This window comes from Podarcis pityusensis, assembly GCF_964106645.2.
Source record: "Podarcis pityusensis genome assembly, chromosome: 5".
Classification (NCBI taxonomy): domain Eukaryota; kingdom Metazoa; phylum Chordata; class Lepidosauria; order Squamata; family Lacertidae; genus Podarcis; species Podarcis pityusensis.
Window position 1 is genome coordinate 11,637,715 of NC_138032.1, and position 22,239 is coordinate 11,659,953.

The 22,239-nt window shown below is 44.5% G+C and overlaps 1 protein-coding gene and 1 long non-coding RNA gene across 4 annotated transcripts in view; one reads left to right on the plus strand and one right to left on the minus strand.

The window, feature by feature from the left end:
- The first annotated feature begins 4,270 nt into the window (after positions 1–4,270).
- TBL1XR1 (TBL1X/Y related 1) overlaps positions 4,271–22,239 on the plus strand; it is a 177,503-nt gene continuing 159,534 nt past the window's right edge. The window contains exon 1 of one of the 3 annotated variants that reach the window (XM_081008074.1): positions 4,271–4,858. The gene's annotated coding sequence lies outside the window, so the exon portion shown is untranslated. Of the gene's footprint in view, positions 4,859–5,775; positions 5,894–22,239 lie in introns of those variants that run through there. The other 2 variants (XM_081008071.1, XM_081008072.1) reach the window with 2 other exon arrangements.
- Positions 10,724–15,493, minus strand: LOC308477499. Its single transcript, XR_013986590.1, has 3 exons — positions 13,464–15,493; positions 11,784–11,836; positions 10,724–11,152 (listed from the first exon to the last, which is right to left on the minus strand). It is a non-coding gene; the product is annotated as an uncharacterized lncRNA (long non-coding RNA).

Genomic DNA, 22,239 nt, shown 5'->3' on the forward strand with positions numbered 1-22,239 from the left:
GGTACCTCGGGTTAAGAACTTAATTTGTTCTGGAGGTCCATTCTTAACCTGAAACTGTTCATAACCTGAAGCACCACTTTAGCCAATGGGGCCTCCCACTGCCGCCGCTGCGCGATTTCTGTTCTCATCCTGAAGCAAAGTTCTTAACCCGAGGTAATATTTCTGGGTTAGCGGAGTCTGTAACCTGAAGCGTATGTAACCTGAAGCGTCTGTAACCCGAGGTACCACTGTATAGATGTTTGCATCAAAGTTATGCGACCCCCGAGCCAAGGAGCTGAAAAACTATACAACTTTTAGAAGACATCTGAAGACAGCCCTGTATAAGGAAGGTTTTTTTTAATGTTTAATGTTTAATGTTTTATTATGTTTTCATAAATGCAGGAAGCTGCCCAGCAGAGTGGCTGGAGGAACCCAGTCAGATGGGTGGGGAATAATAATAATAATAATAATAATAATAATAGTGGAATAGGACGTCCCTATTTTCATCAGAGAAATGTTGGAGGGTATGCCGCTCCCTAAGTCCATGCGTGTATTCGAAAATTGTCCACAGTGTTCCGAGTGGCTCGTGCGAAACACGACGGGAAAAGCTCTCTTCCCCAAACTGTGTTTCGTGCTCCCTCCAGTTTGGTTTCCTGTGGGGAGTGGGCAAGGAGGGAGCCCCCACCTTCCCTGTTGTGTCACATTTAGCTGTACAGCCAAATCCTCTGCCCTTGGTTTGTTTCTCAAATCTGCATTTCGCAGATGGGGCGTGTTTTTCCTGTTAGAACTGCCCCCTCCCCCCACCCTCCGTGGTTCTTTATCCTTCCTTGCCCTCCTACATGCTCTGTGGCTGGTTTGCACATTTCATTTCAAATGTGCAGAACACCAAATAATGACTTGATCTGCTTAATGCAATTTCCTGGTTCCCTCTTTCTCCCTCCTCCTCCCTCTGACAGTAATGGGAGTTCCCATCCCCCACCCGCTCTTTCCTCCACTCCTGCTGTCTCCCCTTTCTGAAGGCTCCTGCTTTGATTATTTGTATATTTCAGTTGAGGGTTTAGAGACAATGCTGCATCCTCTGGACACGTTTTTTGTTTTTACTCCCCACCCCCACCCTGCCTTTCTCTTTCTGCATATTTCCCCGCATACGCAAGCAAACATTCAGATCCAGAATTAGGCCTCTGTTGAAGCTTGGGACAGTTTCTGGAGTGTTGCTTTTCCTTCCAGCACTTAAGAAAGTTTTTACTCTTTTTGATGGCTGCTGTTATCAGTACTGTCAGTTTTTTTTTGTTTTTCTTTTTTTTTTTAAAAAAATAATGTTTATTAAGAGTTTAGGAATTACAGAAAGAAGTTAAACAAAGCAAAACAATACAATACAATACATATAAAACAGAAAACACTACTTATCTTAACAAAACAAAAACAGAAACAATTTAAAACACATCCAATATTTCCATATCTTATCTTTCATTTACTTGTTTCGACGACCTCCTCACACCTCCCTTTTTTGTATTCTAGTTCAATTAGCTATTTCAGCAAATCCTTTCCATCTTTCTCAGTTTTTGTCCCATAATTTATCTTAACACAATCTAACCTTATTTTTTCCCCCTTTAGCCCATTAACAGTCTATTTTTACTTAATTCTTTATAACATTTCTGCTAAAGCCATATAACTTCATTCCAGCATCCTTCTAACATTCATTAATTTTACAGTGTTTCTGTAAATAGTCTTTAAATTTTTTCCAATCTTCTTCCACCGACTCTTCTCCCTGGTCTCGGATTCTGCCAGTCATTTCCGCCAGTTCCATGTAGTCCATCAGCTTCATCTGCCATTCTTCCCGGGTGGGTAAATCTTGTGTCTTTCTGTTATCAGTACTGTCAATTCTGGCTGGCAGAGCCCCCCAAAGGCATCAGAGAAGGTTCCCTCCCCAATCTCCTTCCTCCTGATCTTATTTAAATTGAAGGCACCAAGATTTTTATCTTTCTATTGCATTTCTACCCCACCTTTCCCTTCAAGGTCAGCAAACTTTTTCAGCAGGGGGCCGGTCCACTGTCCCTCAGACAGTGGGGGGCTGGACTATATTTTGAAAAAAAGAAATGAAAGAATTCCTATGCCCCACAAATAACCCAGAGATGCATTTTAAATAAAAGCACACATTCTACTCATGTAAAAACACCAGACAGTCCTCACAAATAACCCAGAGAGGCCCGTTCGCAACCTGAAAAGAACGCAACCTGCATCTGCGCGGGTCGCGATTCGCCGCTTCTGCGCATGCATGTGACGTCATTTTGCGCCTCTGTGCATGCGCGAGCGGCGAAACCCAGAAGTAACCCTTTCCGGTACTTCCAGGTTGCCGCGGGACGCAACCTGAAAACGCTCAACCTGAAGCAAACATAATATGAGGTTCCAGTTACAGATGGGTAGCCGTGTTGGTCTGCCATAGTCGAAATAGAAAAATTCCTTCCTGTAGCACCTTAAAGACCAACTAAGTTAGTTCTTGGTATAAGCTTTCGTGTGCAAGCACACTTCTTCAGATACACTGAAACAGAAGTTACCAGATCCTTCTATATATTGAGAAGGTGGGGAGGGGTATTACTTAGAAGGGTGGTGGGAATCGGAGATTGGCAGATAGCTGAGATGAGCCTGTTGACGACTCTTAACGACTGTAATAGGTCTTACAGGAAAAGGCAAGGGGTGAGAAGGTGAGAAATGGCTTAGTCATGTATAATGAGATAAGAATCCAATGTCTTTGTTCAAACCAGGTTTCTCCATTGTTTTAAGTTTGGTAATGAGTTGTAATTCAGCAGCTTCTCTTTCCAGTCTATTTCTGAAATTCCTTTGTAGTAAAACAGCTACTCTGAGATCTTGTATAGAATGTCCTGGGAGATTGAAGTGTTCTCCTACTGGTTTCTCTGTTTTGTGATTCTTGATGTCAGATTTATGTCCGTTTATTCTTTGGCGTAAGGTTTGGCCTGTTTGTCCAATATAGAGAGCTGAAGGACACTGTTGGCATTTGATGGCATACACAATGTTAGACGAGGAGCAATTAAATAGTCCCGAGATGGTATGTGTGATGTTGTTGGGGCCAGTAATGGTGTTGTCCGGGTGTATGTGGCAGCAAAGTTGGCATCTGGGTTTATTGCAGGATGAGGTATGACTGTAAAAGGACACATTCTACTCACGTAAAAACACACTGATTCCCAGACCATCCATGGGCCGGATTTAGAAGGCGATTGGGCCGGATCCGGCCCCTGGGCCTTAGTTTGCCTACCCATGGGCTAGTCCGACGCTCTAACCATGCTGGCTCCCAAAAACTCACTGGGAATTCCTCAATAGTTAACCGGGACTTGAACCTGGCACACTCTAGACCATGCCTTCTCTGTTTTCGAGAATGCTGGTTTTTCTACCAGTGCATGTCAGAATAGGCTGTTTTCCCCACACTGGTATAAAAATAATAACAGTTTTTATTATTATTCACACCCCGCCCATCTGGCCAGGGAACTTTTAATTCCAATTAACAGATAACCCCTTCATAGTTCCTTCCATTTAGAGGGGTTTCTCTTCTCCTTTGGGGATGGCGCTAGAGCATTTGGAAGCGGGGGGGGGGGGGGAAATCCCCCCTCCCCACTTTTATCCCTACCTGCTCTGCAACCCCCATTTAACCTACCCCTGTGCAAACTCTTCTTTTCCAGTATTCTGATGGTGGCATATTTGCAGAGGGGATCTCCTCCACTCCCCACCCCCCACCAAAAAAACCGCTGGGCTCCATATATGCTTATTCCACCCACTCCCCCGCCTTTTAGGGTGGTGTTTGGCAGACCTCTCAGAAACAGTGAAACACCCCCAAAAACAGGCCCCTGCCACGCACCTCTTGCAGGTGCTTTCCCTCTCCTCCCCAATGGCTCATGAATTTTATTTCTCATCTTTGCGCCTCCCCCACCTTTCCACAGGGCTGGCTGGGAACCTTCCCCCCCCCCCAAAAAAAAGACAGAGGAAAAAAAATGCAATTCCATTTCACTCTCTCTTGCTCTGCTTCCTCCTGGTTTTTGGTTTTTTTGCATGCATGCATGCAAACCTCGGGTTTGTTTGTGTGGTGTTGTTTTTTTGCAGGAAGCAAAAGCAACAGAAAACACAGCCAGGCCTCGCCTCGCTCCCTTCCCCCTTCTCTGTGTATATGTGTGTGTCTGTGCGTGTGTGTATGTGTCTCTCTTCTCCTGCTCATTTCTGTATGGCTGGCCACATTTCTCTTTCTCTCTCTCTCTCCCCCCCCCCCCAAGTGCTGAGTGTCTGAGAGCCGTTAGCTGCTCTGAACCGTTTTGGCTCCTTCCCTTAGTAACAGCTTTAACATTCTGCCTCAATTCCTCTTCCATCTAAATCACACTCACACTCACACACACAGAGAGAGATTGCTTATTATTAATATTAGTAGTATTATTACCTCCTCCTTCCTCCTCCTTCCCTGGGACTGTGATCTGTAATCTCTCCACCCCCCCTCCTCCAACAACCACCCCCCCTTTTCTTAAATCCCCACCCCCCAATACACACACACAGACACACACACACATACACAGAGGCTCGGGATATAATTGAACACATTGCATTTTTTGGGTGGCTTTTTTGCGGTCTCTATTTTTTTTCTTTTTTTGGAGGCGGGGAAGAAGGGGGGGGCGCGCCCGGAGCTGCTCCTGCAACTGCAGACCCGTCTTTTTTTTTTTTTTGTTCCTACATGCCTTACCTAAATATATATTTGTATTAAAAGCCAAGGGGGAAACTGCATTTCCACATCTCTCTCTATGTTTTTTTTCCTCTCCCTCTTCTGCCTCCATTGCAAAAGGAGGGGGTGAGAACGAGCTTTAACGGAGAGCCATCAATTTGCAAGGTAAGGAGAGAGTGGTTTTGTTGTGTGTTGTGTGTGTGTTTTTTTTTTGCGCGTGTGTTTTAATCTTTGCTGCTTTAAATGTACCCTTTGCAAAAGCAGAATATCTGGGGCGGTGCGCCGTGGGGAGGGGGGGTTGGTTGGTTGGTGGAAGCAAAGCCTCGCATAAAGTAAATGCAAAAGCCTTATTATGCCCGGGTGGGGGTTGGGGGGCTTGGAGAGCAGGATTTGAAAGGGGGGGGGGCGTGTTGAGACCAGAGGCTGGGGGTGGGGTGGGGGGAAGGGCGGCTGTGTTTGTAGAGAGTTGGAGGAGGGAGAGTGGGGGATGGGCAGGAGTGTAACATGCATTTTTCAACTTGGCCCTCTCGCTTCCCTTCCCCCCCCACCCCACTGGGAAACCTGGGTCTTTTAACTTTAAATATTTCTTCCCCCCCCTCGCGTCTCTCCCCCCCCTCCCATGGCTGGGGGCGCAAAGTGTTGATTCGCCTCGTTTTGGAAGCACAAGGTTGGGTTGGGTGGGGGTGGGGGCGCAGGAAAAGGAAAGAAATAAAATAAAAAAGAACCAGGAAGGGATTTGCACACAAATAAATGCAAGCCAGCAGCCATTATGAAGCAAGCTGGTTTTATAGCCTATTTTTAGACCGATTTCCCCCCTTTTTTTTTTGCAAAGCTGGAGAGTTGATGATTTCCGTGCATTTCTTTACTGCTCGAAGAAGACGCACGCCTTTTGTATAATACAAAGATCGGAAGTGTGGTTTATGTTTATTATTACTATTATTAAAATAAAATGCAAAAAAGGTCAGTGGGGATTTGGGTTTGCTGGAAAGCGGGCCGGGTCTGGGAGGGAGGTGAAAGTTTTCTTTGGAAAGGTTTTTGCGCCTGAAATGCCTGTTTGCAAAAGGAGAGGTTGGGGGAAGGGAAGCTGGGCTTGTAGCTGAAGCCAGGCTGAAAGCGGGGGAAGGGACTGGTGTGAAAAGAGGGCCTTGCCTGGCGCTTTGCTCTGGAGCGGCTTTGCAAGCGATGAAAAACACCAAACAGGTTCTGCCTTTTGCTTTTTGCATTTATTCCTATTGGGGGCGATTAGATTAAGGAGGGTTCTGTGCTCTGCTTCACCTGCTTTGGAAACTGGGGGAGGGGAGGTGCCTTTAAAAACTCCTCCAAAGTTGTTGTGGACAGATTTCCTGGGTTTTAAGTTCTGGGGAGATCCCTTGCATTAGTATTTTATTTTATTTGGTGGACAAAGCACATGGGTGCATCTGCTTTAATGTGTCTAAAGCCCCCCCCCCATTTGTGCATTCGGTATTTTTCACCAGTTATTTTTTTGGAGGTCCACGTGCAAAATAGCTGCCTCAGGAAACTGGAAGAAGGCGTGTGAAGCTGGTGTTTTTTTCTCTCCTCCTTTTACATCTTTTATTTTCTTTCCTTTGCCCAGCTTAAAAAAAGTGGGGGGGGGGGGAAGAGATGTGTTTCCAAGGCTACTTATTATCAGGGTGTGGTTTCGCCTTCTTTCAGCAAAGACAAAATATCCCTGTTTATTATTATTATTCCACAGCCATGGGGAGGAACGTATCAGAGAAATGTTGGGCAGCGTGGCTTGTCAAATGACTTTGGAGGTTGGGTTAGGGCAAAATACAGAAATAAAGCCAGCGAGACACACACACACACACACACACACACACGTGTATAAAAGTTTAAGGAAACTCTCACAGAAGTTTTGGACAGTAGATTGGTGTGGAGAACTTTTTTATTTTGCACTGTGTCCCTGAGTTTTGCCTACTGGGCTTGCTGACTCTCTCGCACGTGCTTTTACTTCCTCAATTTTTTTCCACCCTTGTGTAAAGGAAGTTATAGCTGATTTATATAAGGCACCACACAATTCTCATTTTCTAGCAATATTGGGGGAGGGGAGGGAGCAGGAAGAAAAGGGGGCTTAATTATTTCCCCCCCCCTTGCACCTGTGGTCTGTTGCAGTGAATATTTGAGGGTACTGCAACTCTAAATTCTATAATTTCTGGTGATTTCTAGTGTCTCCTTGAAGTTTGAAGACACCTGCACCAACCAAAGTTTAAGAAAAAGTTCAGTTTTCAAACTTAAATTTGTGTTTTCAAGCTAGGCCACGTGTCGGGGCCTTATTGGCAATTTTGGTAGAATTTTCATAAACTTAAATCTGTGCCTGTGTGAGGCTTCCTGTTGGGTTTGACTGCGACCCTCATCTCACTAGGGAGTAAACCCCATGGAACTTTGTAGGCCTTACTTCTGAGTAAACATGCACAGGAGTGCGCATTTTAGGCCAGACGTGTGTAAACAGAGGCGAGTGCGTTTTTGGAGATATCCATGGGGCTGTTGGCGTGAATTTTGCGTTAACTGAGCGGTGGATTCTGGGTAAAAGTTGGACAGGTTGCTGATTTGTTGGTGGCACTACTCATTTGAATAAAAAACTGTTTGAAGATTATTCATTCTTAAGCATATTGTGGTTTTTATAGTAGTACGGGTTTATCGTTTTATGTTTGCATTCTCTTTTATTTGTACGGCGCCTAGAGAATTTTATAGGGTGTTGCCATAAACAGAACAAATAAGTAAATAGATGTTGACAGCATTGTCCGCTAAGAAACTTGGGAAATTTTGTCGGAACGCATGTGGTTGTAAACAAGGGGCATGTCATTCCTGAATGCTGAACAAGTATCTGGGATGCTATTCGTGTATATAGTTACGAAACGACCTGGACATTTTGGTCATATTTGCGCATCGCATGAACCACGGTTTAACACCCACAAGTGCCACTCTGATCCTCCCTGCTTACACTGGGAGGAAACCAACCTCAATCCGTGGTTTAGTGTTGCATCCAGACCAGGAAGTGTGGTTTGTTTTGCTGCAAACAAACCAAGGTTTGCTGCTGCCTTACCAGTTAAACCAAACCAAATCCTAACTTAGGAATGCCAACTTAGGAATCTTGGCTTGTTTTTCTCTCTCCCTACACTCCTGGACTAAAGGGTGTGTGATTTCCTTGTGCTCTCTAAACTATGGTTTGTTGCTTACTGTGGCATGCGAATGAGGCCATTGGCAACTTAGATAGATATTACTGTTAGCACTCTTTGTAATTGGGTCGTACTGTTACTTGAATTTAAAAGTGTATTTGGGGGAGGATAACATTCAGTTCATTTTCTTCCAGTGAAAGCATATTTAGGACCACCTTATTCTTCCTTTAAAAGAAAAAAGAAGGGCTCTGGAGTAATGAATTCGGTCTTGACTGACGTTTATTTTACCAGTGGGGTGTTCCGTTTGCGGAAGTGCAGGGTGATCCTATGCGTCCAGAAAGTGTGTTTTGAATATATTATAGGTGGGGCTGATGGAGTGGCTTGTTCCCACCCAGTTGACACCTGCCCCCCCCCCCACATAATTGGCGAATACACTCATTCTCCCCAGAGGCATAAGATCGTACATTCCCCAGGGAATGATTTCAACAAAACTTGGGACGTTAGGAGACAAGGGTTTTGAATAGCATTTTTAAAGAATTGCAGCAATTCTTTGAGATGGCCGAATGGCCATGATAACTAAGTAGAACCCCCATGCACAGAGCAGTCTACCTCTGAATGCTCGGATGCTGGGGGCATTAAACCGGGGGTGAGAGGGGAAAGTAAACTTCACATATTATTTGTTTGTGAGCATCCAGAAGGCAAATGGTCAACCACTGTTGGAAACGAAGAGTTTGACAAGAATGACCACGCTCCCATCTTGCTTACTTACAATATTTAAAGGCTGCCTTTCAACAGAAGGCAGTTCACAACAGTTAAAATAACAACAAAGCTTCCCCTGGGAAGAATAAAACATTGGAATACGATTTCTGATTTGGATAAACCGCTGTAATAACTAAATGTGGTACATATTTCCTCCTCCCCATCCATTTAGTCTGCCACTACCCCCCCCCCCCAATAATATTCAGTTTCAGGTATTGTTCATTGTTTGCCCAAGAATCCTGAGCTATGTGTGCTCTTTCCCCTTCCTAGTAACTTACGTTAGTTATAGAAGTGCAAGGTTAACGCTGTAAAAATTGAAGGCATGCATGTGATTTTTGCATCTTGGGTAGGCTCCCAGATGATTATGAAGAACACCTGGAAAGTGTTTAGTATTCTTCCCTTCTGAATGCGTAGGTATAGGAGTAAGGGAAATATTAGCGGGACGTGTTTGGGCCTTAGGTGGCTGTTCGGTTCAGAGAGGTACCTTGAGGCCTAGCACAACACGTGTGTTTGGGAAGTGGGTGCCTTAAATTACGTGGAGGAAACATACGGGGATTCTGGAACAGTTGGGTGCATTTGCTACTCATCCCAGAGTTTTAGGGCAACTTCTCAAAAGGCCAACTGTTTTACAAGGCCGTGGATTCCTCTATGTGGCGGTAATGATGAATGCCTTGTGTAGTTGCTTTGAAGTTCTAAGGCGTTGCTGTAAAACTGTAAGTGCAAAAAGCATTGTAAAACTTTGATTCTGGCTTTGTAGTTATTTCTTCAGACACCTCAGGTGGTAGCTGGTGGGGCATGTATGGCCGACTCGCAAGAATTGCTTAAAAGTCCAGAACTGTGTGTGTATGTGTTCGCACACGTGCTTGTTTGAGCAAGTAAAAATTAAGCATACAGAATGACTTCATTTGGCACAAGGCTGTGAAATTTTGCTCCAACATCTGGAATATGCTGCAGGGAGAAGCTGATAAGCAATGGTAACATGATGCTGTAGTCCTTGAGGGCGACATAGCTCTCAAAAAGTCTCAGCGTCTCCATGGTATAAGTGGGATTGTGTGAAGTATGTTTTAGGGTGAGACTTGAACTCTGGACCTTGTCACTCACATGAGTCAGCCATGATGCTGTGCCAGCTGTTGTAAATAGTCTTATGTAGAATGCTAGCCTGTCTTGCTTTTTACATGGAAGTAACATGGGTGGTGCTGTGGTCTAAACCATAGAGCCTAGGGCTTGCCGATCGGAAGGTCGGCGTTTCAAATCCCCGCAACGGGGTGAGCTGTTGCTCAGTCCTTGCTCCTGCCAACCTAGCAGTTCAAAAGCATGTCATAGAGTGCAAGTAGATAAATAGGTACCACTCCGGCGGGAAAGTAAACGGCGTTTCCCTGCGCTGCTCTGGTTTTGCCAGAAGCGGCTTAGTCATGCTGGCCACATGACCTGGAAAAACTGTGCGGACAAACGTCAGCTCCCTCGGCCAGTAAAGCAAGATGACCGCTGCAACCCCAGAGTCGTTTGGAACTGGACTTAACTTTCTGGGGTCCTTTACCTTTTTTAAAAGTCATTTGAAACTGGTGGACATTCTGTATAAACGTGGTGAGGTCTAGGACCACTTTCTTAGATTCACAGAATCGTGGAATTGCAGAGTTGGAAGCCCCCTGCAATGCAGGAATATACATTTGTCTTGTCTTCACTCCCCATCCCCCACTGGGGGTGTTTATTTATAATAAAGTGTCCTTAGTGTCCAGGGTTAGAGGATTACTGTGAGATACGTATATGAACACTCAAAATGCTTAAAAAAAAAAAAAAGCACTAAGCATTGTTACTAAGTTGTTTAGGAGTAGCAGGTTGGATAGCTCAGTCTGTAGAGCATGTGACTCTTAATCTCAGGGTCGTGGGTTTGAGCCCCGCACTGGGCAAAAGATTCTTGCATAGCATGGGGCTGGTTGGAATAAATGACCGTTGTGATCCCTTCCAACTCCTCCAGTTCTTGAAATATGCCCTATCTGTGTTGCTGGAATGCTCAAGAGCACAGTTACACATGGTGGGGATTTTTTTAAGGGGACGTGACTGTCCAGGTGAACCTGTTGACAATCTCCAAACCCGCTGTTGAGTCTAAGGATGTAAAACAAGAGTACAGCTGCTCTATATCAAATGTAGAGAATGGGTATTTTGTGCACAGCAGGAGTGTTATAATAACATGCTTCTCAACGAGCTCTTGAGATCAGTGTATAATACAACCTCCATGAACCAGCTAGTCTCTGTATGTGCAGAATCTTTCCCTGTAGCACCTATAAAATGGGTTAGAAGCTCCAGTTAGTACACAAGCCAACTACCCGTTTACTTGCTTATCTATTCGGCTTCCTCTTAGGTGCTGGAGTCAACTGTGTTTTCCTCTTGAGACCCTATTTTTGGCTAATGTGCTTTTTGTGGTGCTCTGAGCGTGGTCTTCTCAGTTGTGGCACCACAGCTATAGGACAGCTTCTCCAAGAACACCTGCCACACCCCTTCTCTTTCATCTTCTTGCTCCAGTTAAGTGTTGGCCTAAAAACACTGCTTTCCAATGTTGCAGCACCTGAGTATTTGTTGGATTAAGAAAAAATGTAATTGGATTTTCAATTGAAAACAATTATTGTACATCATTTGTCTGCTTGCAGAAAGATGATTCATAAATGTTACCTAATACTGAAATACATATTTTAATTGCCTGAATGTGAATAAACTTAGTATGTAGTGGCCGTAAATGGTCCTCGTGAAGCAGGTGGAAGAATTAGTCTTTAACTTTTACCTCCTCTTCTGAAAGAGCCACATCTTGTTTATGTAAAACATTTATATCGTACTTTTTTTAAAAAAAACACCAAAAATAAATTCAGAGTGGCTTACATCTATTGCCGACCTTACAATAAATAAATGTGATATAGCACAGCAAAAAACAACAACCAGTAATGGAGATAAACATCATGAACATTTCAATGCCAAGTGAGCAATAAATTACAAAACTTCCAGAGCAATCATGTCTTTGCTAGATGTCGGCTGTTGCGGAGGAATACAAAGGCATAGGTCAGCTTCCCCCAATTCTTCCAGCTATTTTGGACTACAATTTCCATCAGCCATCACTGACCGGACTGGGCTGATGGGTGTTGAAGTCCGAAATGGATGGAGGGCACCAAGTTAAGGAAGACTCAGCAAAGTTTTGAATTGCGTACCTCCTAAAGTAGAAGGCACTTGTGACAGTTTTTCTGCATGGAGCATCTCTTCCCTGTAAAAGAAGAAAATAGAAAACCCAGTGATACCTGCTTAGGGTCATGTGTGAAGCGGTTTTCATGTAATGACTGAGGAACACTTGTGGAATTTTTTTAATGTTCCTGTGATGTAGGGGCATCCTTACAATTTGACTACATAACTGTGCGCAGATTAGTGTCTTTCAGAAACTTGAGAGTGGCAGGATGCAACCAGCTTTGCCCATATTTATTCCCCCTGTTCTGGGGCTTTGTTGTACTTCAGAACCTGGTACAGTGGTACCTTGGGTTAAGTACTTAATTCGTTCCGGAGGTCCGTTCTTAACCTGAAACTGTTGTTAACCTGAAGCCCCACTTTACCTAACGGGGCCCGCTGCGCCGCTGCTGCGCAATTTCTGTTCTACCCTGAAGCAACGTTCTTAACCCGAGGTACTATTTCTGGGTTAGTGGAGTCTGTAACCTGAAGCGTATGTAACCTGAGGTACCACTGTATTCCTCCTGAATATTTCTGCTCCTCGGTGTGTTGACTGACGATTCGGATGTGCGGTAAAGCACTGCTTTGATGTTGATTTTGCTCTTAGCAGACCATTTGTCTATCTAGCCTGGCACTTTCTCTGTTTTGATTGGCAGCAGCTCTCCCGAATCTCTGGGAGAGCGGCATTTCACATCACCTGCTCTCTGATCCTCTTAACTGGTGATGCCAGGGATCGAACGCGGGAACTTCTGAATATAAAGCATTCCCTCCGTTGCTGAGCTGTGGTCCATTCCCGTCAAGAAGGCTACAGAGCATCTTGCTGTTTCAGCAGAACTTGGTGTTGAACAAGGTGGTTTGTTTTTACTTAAATGTTAGGGAAATTCCCTGGCGGTCCTCGTTCAACAGTAGAACAGATTGCCTTGGTAAGCGTGGACTTTAATCTATCTACTGGGGTTTCTAAACAGAGGCTGGACAGTCAGCTATTGGGGATGCTGTGGTCTGTGAATTCCTGCATTGGCAGGATGTTGTGTCGTGTTGCGTGACCTTCCAACGCTTGGATTATGTGAGATTCATGCTTGGAAGACCTGCCACAGAGTGTAGAGATGGCTGCTAGCTTAGATGGCTTTAAATCCGAATTGGAGAAATTTGTCTGCCCATTTTTCTTTCAAAATATGGCATGTCTCTCTGATTGTACAAATCTTGGACTCAAGAGATTTGTTTTGTTGTAATGCTGGCTTGCGACTCGTTTGTGGTGGTGTTGAATTCTAGGCCTAATTAGTCTGTGTCACCTCAAATTCCTCGCCACCAGTATCTGTTTTGTGTTGACCAGTGTCACATTCTTCAGTGTCATCTATTTATAGCACTGAATAAATATTTCAAATTCCTAGGGCCTGGCATTAAATTTGTAGGTTGATGAATGACCAGGAGGCCTGATTATTTTAGTGGACATTATAACCGGGAGGAATACACTTAAAGGAGTAACAGTGTTAATAAGTCCAATAAGCGGACATAATTGTTAGGTGTACTGTTTGGCTAAGTTTTATTGAGTGTAGACCCGTTTGCAGTTCATGAACACGACTAAGTTAAATCCACTAACTTCTTCGGATCTGCTCTGGGTAAATGGTAGCTGAAGACCATGTATTTGAGGGAAAACAAACCTTCTCGCTACTCACTTTCCTAACACCCATCGCCTGCTCTTAACTTCAAATGACGGTTCATATTAACAGCATCTGCTGTTGTGAGAAAGGTTTCGTTTGTTCCCTTTGTTCCTTCCAGAACTTTTTCTCGAGCACCAGCAAGTTGGCGGCCACCTCACCCCTTCTGTCAGTGTGAGGCATTGATGATGTACTGAGGATAATGTGAGTCCAGTTCTTTTTAAGGATGGTTCGGTGGTTCTCAATGCTTAATTATTTTTTTTAGGGGTTGTCACTGCATCCAGCTTTGAACGGATGTTTAGGGACTGTCTGTCACTCTGTAATCATAATCTATAATCATAAAGTTCATTGGGGTCTTGTAGGCAGTGCTAGCAATTCGAATATACAAGCTAGGCACCAAATGGCTCTTTGAACCAGGGTTACAGTCGCCAAAACGGAATCCCTAATTGCCCCTTTCGGGCCAGGCGGCTCGAAAGTCGTATTTTTGAAGTCGACTTTTGGGTTCCTGAAATCTGTTCTGATTGTGCTGATAAAATCTAACGCGTAGAATTCTACAGGACGTGTTGCTGGTGTGTGAAAACAGTCAAGATCCAAGGATCCCCAGGCATGCACCTCTAGATGGTGGAGACGTCCGGCACCATCTTGGCGCCTGAGTGTCATCACTTGGTTGCAAGTGGCCGATATCCAGGTGTAAAATTCACCTGGCGAATTCTGAGCGCTGCTTGTTTCCCATCCAAGTTCTCAGAGCTGCGTACGGAACCAGAATGTCAGAGCAGCCAACAGTATAGACATCTTCATGCTGAAGGTCCCAGGTTCAGTCCTCAGCATCTCCATGTAGGGCTAGGAAAAACCCCTTCCTGAAGCCCTGTGTTCATAGTCGTTTTGGGTGGCCTATATTGGGCAGGGTGTGGGTCTATCCTCTTGAAGTTCTACTCTGGCCTCTGAAAGCCAGCTTGCCCTAAAAGGTATTGGCAGCACGTCCAAAAGATGTCCTAGCCATCGTTCTCCAGACGAAGGGCCCCCACAGAGCAGCGAGGCGCCCCAGTCTCCCGGTCTGCCCTTGCTCTCAGAAATGGCGCATGGATGGAATGTTCCAAGAGGATGCTTTGTTGCTCTGAGAGATGATAAAAGCACAAAAGGAGTTTTTTCCTTCCTCTCTTTCCTCCCTTTGTCTTGATTTCTATTTTGCAGGCCTGAGGGCAAGGCACGTCTTGTTTTCATTTACGTGGTGCTCACCAGAAACATCGTGTATTCAGTTTTAATTGGTGTGAGACACTTTGGGATACAGATTTTTTTCCCTTTTTTTAATTGTCAGAAAAGCTGGGTACAAGTACAATAAATACGTCTGACGTCTTGGGCATTTGGCAGTTTAAGGCCTTATTAGTCAAAAAGTGTCAGCAAGTTCTGTTGTGCCCAGAAGGCAGGCGGCATGGATGCTGCCACCAGGACTTTTCCTGTCCCCAAGCGGCTCTGCCACACACGGTCCAAGGTGAGCGTCCTGATTATTTGCAATGCTGCACGAGATCCTGGAGTCCAACACTCCGATTTCGTGGACACCCACTTATTATTTATTTGTTAGATTTATATACTACTCTTCATCATAAGGTTTCAGGGCGGTTCACAGAATAAAATACAGGATAAATAGAAGTAAATAAGTAAATCAAAGCAGCAAAGCAATAACCTCTCTTTCCCACAGGCACATTTAAAACGCTGTAGAATCTCAATCAGCCAAAGGCCTAGTTGAACAGGAATGCTTTTGCCTGGCACCTAAAAATATACAATGAAGGCACCAGGCGAGCCTCCCTGGGGAGAGCATTCCACAGACAGGGAGCCACCGCAGAGAAGGCCCTGTTCTTGTGTTGCCACCCTCTGGACCTCTCGAGGAGGAGGCACACGAAGAAGGGCCTTAGATGATGAACACAGAGTCCAGGTCGGTTCATATGGGGAGAGGCAGTCCTTGAGGTATTGTGGTCCTGAGCCATTTAAGGTTTCACAGGTCAAAACCAGCACTTTTAATTGGGCACGGAAACTAATTGGCAACCGGTGCAGTCAGGTCAGGGTCAGTGTAGTATGCTCAAACCCATGAAATGGTGCTCATCCCAGCAGCCCCTTGAATTGTCTTGGTTCATGTTTATCTGATGTTCATTCATCCCCCTCCCTACCTCACTCACCCGTGGGTTTTTTGGGTGGGGTGGGGAGGTTGATTACTTCATTCTGCACCAGCTAAAGCGTTAATTCTAAGGTGGCAATGTTATAAAATCAGATATAGAAGGTAATCGCCAAATGGCACCTTAAACCTAGGTTGCAGTCGCCACAACGGAATGTCTAGGTGCCTTTTTTGCAGTGGGCTTTTATTATTATTATTATTATTATTTATTATTATTATTATTATTATTATTATTATCATCAGTTTTATACAGCTTTATATTTTAAGGGGGGGGGGAATCTCAGAGCGGTTTACAACACATTTAAGCATCAAATAAAACAACTCAGAATAAAAGAATTCAAGCTTCAGGCAAAATATTTCAGATCCTTCTCTGACATTTTCTTCCTCCATACAGAGGTGCTCTAGGGAGCCAGCGTGGTATAATGGTGAGAGTGTCGGACTAGGACCTGGGAGATTGGGGTTCAGATCTCCACTCAGTCACTGGGTGACCTTGGAGTCAATCACAGCCTCTTAACCTACGTCACAGGGTCATTGTCGGGATTAACTGAGGAGGGGGTTCTACCATGTACTCCTTGGGAAAAAAGGTGAGATATAATGCTCTTCTGCTTACCTGCTTGAGAAAGCTGGAGGAGCCAGCTAGATGGAGATGTTAGTAACTAAACTGGCAACCAGAGATCTCCATGTGGTCACAATTGGACTTCTGCTTACCTGCTTGAGAAAGCTGGAGGGGCCAGCCAGATGGAGATGTGAGTTGCCAATCGGGCAACCAGAGATCTCGACGTGGTCACAAAATGTGCTTCGCTCCTGAGGAAATGCAAACACTCTTAGGTGGTATGGGTTTTCTGGAATTTTGTTTTTGCATTGGAACCTTTTCCTATGCAAATCAGGGTAATACGTATCAGAAATCTTCAAAAATGGTATTGGAAAAGTTTCTGAGGCCTTAGTGTTATCGAACTTAGCGTACTTATTTTGATTTTCGGCAAAGCTGAAAACATTGAAACTGCAGAACTTGCCCAGTGTTTATTTGCAGTTGGTGTCCATTCATTGTTGCAAATGAACTTAATATTTTTCTTTGCCGCCAGAAAATAAAGCAGCGTTCAAAATTCGCTAGGTGCAAGGAGCTAAGGGCCAGTTGCGACCAAGTGAAGATGCCCAGGCGCCAAGATGGAGCCTGAAGTCTCCACCACTCTGATGGTGTTTCCTGCTTGGCAGGGGGTTGGACTCGATGGCCCTTGTGGTCTCTTCCAATTCTATGATTCTATGAAGGTGCATGCCTGGGGGAATCCTCGGATCTTGACTATTTCCACACACTAGCAACACATCCTATAGAATTCTATCCTTTATATTTTATCTGCACAGTCAGAACGAATTTCAGGGATCAAAACGTCGAGTTCAAAAATGCGACTTTCGAACCGCCTGTTCCGAAAATGGCAACTAGGCATTTTTGTTTTGGCGACTGTAAGCCCTGGTTTAAGGAGCCATTTGGTGCCTAGCTTATATATATTGAGTTTCTACCACTGAAATGAATCACTGGAAATTGTTCTGTTTGACATCGCTGCCGTTCTTTAAGGGAAGCCACCTGTAGTGTGTTCTACAGAAGTATTGCGTAGAGGTTATGAAAGCGTGCATTGACATGAAGTGCATTCCATGAACGACTTGGAACTACATAGAAGCATTATCCCAGTAGGGTTTCCGGTTTCCAGTAGCAGCCTTTTTTTGCTAAATATCGCGTGGCGTTGGAAGAGTCAGCAACTTCTGCAGAGCACCTTGGTGGAAGCTAGTGCTGTGTCGATAGCATCTAAGGAATGGATTGAGGTGAATTCAGTGAAAAATCTATTTAAGTCCAACCCAGCCTGGAAAATGAAGTGGCTAAAAAAATATTTCATACTAGAAAGAAGCATCCGTCCGACCCATGTATTCTGATTAAGGCACGGTGGGATTTAGCCATTGCTGGCAAAAAGATTGGGAGATGAAAAATTAGTGCAGACGAGGAGGTGATTGACAGCACGCAAATAAAAGAGAAGCAGCGTAAATTTCCAAGGCTGGAGGAGAAATTCATTTGGCCCATATTTTAAAGCATGCTGGCCTAATTCTCTGTCATTGAGTTATATGAAGATTGGATTACGGCTATACATTGGATTATGCATTTCTCTGATTTTTGCAGGGGTTCAAGCGATAAACAAAAATTGCGTATTTTGCAGAAAAAAGCATTGGAAAGCATACAGAAATGTATTTGAGGGGGTAAACGCGTACAATCGAACCACAGCCTTTTCAGACTTATGTAGATCTGCAAAATAAAAATAAAAGTGGGGCAGAACAGTTGTATGACTGTCCATGCGAAATGGGCACAGAATTAGGAAACAGGCCAATCTGCCCATCTCTTAACTTATACAGATTGTAGGTTCTTTTGAAATTGTAGGTGCATTTTCAAATCCTAAGGCTACAATATCGGCTTATGTTTGCGTGTCTCTTTTGCACTGTTTCACACAGAATGTGACTTTTTTTTAATGTTGAAAGATGGAAGTTGGAGGCATGCAAAGAAAAGGGAAAAAAAAAGAAGAAACCTACATTATATTTCACCTCTCATTATTTCTAGGTCCATGCATTCCTTGCTCCCTGAATGATTTTGAGAGTAAGTTTCCAAGTAAGGATGGTGTAGTAGTTTATCCTGCTGAATTCATGAGAAATACGTGCAGGTAGCATTGAAATGTATTGCAGAAGCCTTTGGGGGGAGATTGGTTATGGAAGCGAGAAACGTTAATAAGATGTAAAATATGCAAGGTAGCTATCACTGTCCAGTCATTCTCCATATCTTGTGCTGTTAAATTTAGTCCAGGATTACAGCTTTGGCCTCTGGTTGAGTGCCCAGCTTTGCAGATTTGAGTTCCTGTTGCCCCAGATAGATCTGGCGGCTGTGGTGCAAGAGGATACTGGACTAGATAGGTCTTTGGAGCTGCAGGGCTGTTCTTATGGAAATGGCTGGTGAAACTGCTGCTGTCATTGCAGATGCACAGCTTGAAGGGGTATCGAGATCAGAGGACAAGCTTTTCTACAGCTTAAAGAAGAAGCTTCTGTAGACCTTTCTATTGAGGAGTGATGATGGCCAACCTGGGTGGAGTTGCTGCCCAGGGCAGCCCTCAAGACGTTGTTGGACTGTAGTTCCCGTCAGGCCTGGGCGATATATTGATATATTGTCCAAAGCTGGTTTGAAGTCCATATCATGCTATTGGTTTCATAACTTTTGACCTGGCAATAGATGGCGAATGTGCGTTAGGGCTTGCAGAACCAGTGGTCAGGTGTGATGGGTGCTGTGGTCCAGCAACAGCTGGGGACCCGAGTTTGAGATCCTCCTGAGTTACGGCATCTGTTGAGTGGGGACACTTAGCTCGACCGTTCAGCTGCTTAAGCAATTTTTATTTTTATTCTAATTAAACCCAGCGATTATCCAAACAGTGTTCTCCTCCCCCTCCCCCCTTTCTTTTTCTTTTTGTTATTTTGGTAAAGCTTTAGAGGTTATTGTAGTAAGCGAGCAGTCGGCATCTGCTCCCTAAATGCTCTTTGATGAACTTTTGTTCAAACTGCAAATCTTTCCAGGAAGTCGTGCTTGCAAAAGAATACCCCACAGCTCTGCGGCTTGACATTTTGCATTTAATCTGTTGTGATTTTCCTCCTCCATTTTGCAGCTGAGCGAACTCGGCTATGATAGATGTCTAGCAGTAAGGTGCGGGCCATACCTTCCTGCTCCTTTCTAAATAAAAATGTACACATGTGTAAAATCAGTCTGGAGAAAACCCTCCAGCTTCCGTGAGGGGGACGGGGAAGGGGAGAAGCCAAGTTACAGGGAACCAGGCAGAGGGCCTTCTAGGTAGTGGCACCCGCCCTGTGGAACGCCCTCCCACCAGATGTCAAAGAGAACAACATCTACCAGACTTTTAGAAGACATCTGAAGGCAGCCCTGTTTAGGGAAGCTTTTAATGTTTGATGTATTACGGTATTTTAATATTTTGTTTAAAGCCGCCCAGAGTGGCTGGGGAAGCCCAGCCAGATGGGCAGGGTATAAATAATAAATATTATTATTATTATTATTAGCCGCTCTTGTGGCGCTGTTTGCCCCATGCTCCTGGCTGCGTACCGTAAGGTTGCGAATATAAGCCACACATGAACTTTTCACAGTTGGAATTTGGGAAAAAGGTGAGGCTTATATTCAGGCCAATTGAATCAAGGTCACCCAGGTAGCTTTATGCAAAAGTGGGGGTTTGAAGGTCCATCATTCTTATCCCAGCCCTAAATATGGTTTTGACTATAACTCCCATCACCCCTGCCCATTGATCTTTCTGGCTGGGGCTGATAGGATTTGTATTTTAACAACACGCACAACGCGCCAAGCTCCAGCCAGTTCAACACACCGTTTAATCTGTTCTTGTTTTAATTTTTATTATATATTTTACGTTTTTATGTTGTGATTTTATCTTGTGAACCATCCTGAGGCCTGCGGGTATAGAGCGGTATACAGATTTAATAAATAGAACAACATGAACGACAACATCACACTGTTTCCTCATACTTTCCTTTGGTATAAAACCCTAATATGAAAACTGCTTTGCGTCCGACAGCTGGGAGAGCGTAGAAATAAAAATGGATTCTGTTTGTTGACTGAGGCGGACAGCCAGGTAGCAAACGTGTACGGCCAATCCTCGAGGGCTACCTAAACTTCCCCAGCTTGGTGTTATCCAGATGTTGCTGGATTGCATCTTCCATCGCTCTCCGAGAGCCTGGCCAGTGGGCAGCGATGATGGGAACTGTAGCTCCAAACATCTGGAGGACATCCGATTCTGGAAGGCTGCTTTCAGGAACATCTCGGCTGGAGAGCAGATAGCACAAGATATGTGGCCAAAACATAACTGCTCAGTCCTTGTAGTTGAATGTAGCCTGTCTTCCCTGTAATTGCCAGATGTTAGAAAGCTCAGCGGCCTGTTTTGTGGACATGAAGTTAGGGTATGTGGGCAGGATTCAGTGAGCAAGTCCCACTAGCAGTAGCTCATGGAAAGACTTTTGCTAGTGCAACCCCCAGAACAGCCACCCAGAGTGTACAAATATAACAACAACAACAACAACAACAATAATTAAAACAACGTGCGGCCATAGCACTATGTGGATTCCTCCCTACGCTGGTTCTCAACTTTGCATGCATAACAAGAGCTAATGATTGGCTCTTTGATTACATTCAGGTTTTAACTCCAAATTTGGTGGTAGATTCACTTTGTGTATAAAGAGGAAGAGGTAACAACCAGAAATCCCCTCTTTCAGTTTTAGATAGGCAGTGAACTTGGTGACTGACTACTCACTCACTCCTTCCCTTTGTTTTACGTGGTTAGTGTTGTCCTGCCTGTGGGGATAATGTGTATGAAATGCGATGAGAACTCAACAGGAAAGCATGATATAAATAGCTAAGCGTTTATTCTTTCCTTCTTCTATTTTGCTTTTATTACTCGTGAGTGGAGGCTTATGGTTTTGGAGCAGACTTCTCCAGCTCTGGAGGAAGGGACCCTACCTTCGCAAAGTTGATCCCTTCTCTTCCAGTAACGCCGTTGCGGTTATGTGATCTTCTGCTTGCTCAGGCATGAAGATCGCTCAACCTGCCATGTCCTAGGGGAACAAAACAAAACCTTGGGTCATACTCTGGCCGTGGTGAGCTTGAGCATATTTCAAATTGTTTCTAGCGTGCCAATGGCCCTCACAATCTGAAGAGCTGGATGCTTCTTCTGCCCATGATTTGCGTGTTTCTGAGACCCAGTTCCCATGTAATGCTAAGCCACACCATGGCTTCTTGCATGCATGAGGGTTCCTGAAAAGGAGATCATGGCCGCAGAGCTCCTCTCAGGTTCTCCTGGTGCCACCTTGCCCTGGGCTAAGACATGGTTCCACTACTACATCAAACCCGGCTTGTGGTTTGCCTCAGTCCAGAGAAACCACAAGCTGCGGCCAAGATTTGGTTCTTAATCAAAGTGACTATCGGCAAGTTTTTAGTTCTTAAGTATTAATTCCCGAGCAAGCACGCATGCCTATTGACTACTACGGCAATTAAATCATATCTGTTTGCAATTAAACAATATATATGTCGGGTCATTTTGCAACCCCATCTCCATACTTCCAAACCAATTCCTTTGGTGCTTCCGGAGGGGTAGGGATCCTGTGTCTATCCGGATGTTGTTGGGCTCCACTTCCCATCAGGCCCAGACAGCGTGACCCAATGGTCAAGGATGATGGGTGTTGGTGCTCTCCACGTGGCACCAAAACTACAGGTTCTCTAAACAGTTGAATTTGTAATTCCTTGAGAACTTGTGGAATTGAGGAATTTTCTTTGCCTCCCTATGCGTATGCAAGGTGACACCACAATGTTTGTTCAAGGTTGTTTATTTGAACACCAAGTGTCCAGAACTTTCTAGAAGTTAGTGATGCTTATTGGGCAGGACGGTGTTTTGCCCTGGTATAGGAAGTATGTGCCCGTGCTACATCAAATTTAAGTGATACACATTCGCACAATAATCAATACTCACTATCATCTGTATCTAGCAACCATCTATCTATCTATCATCTATCTACCGTATTTTTCGTTCTATAGGACGC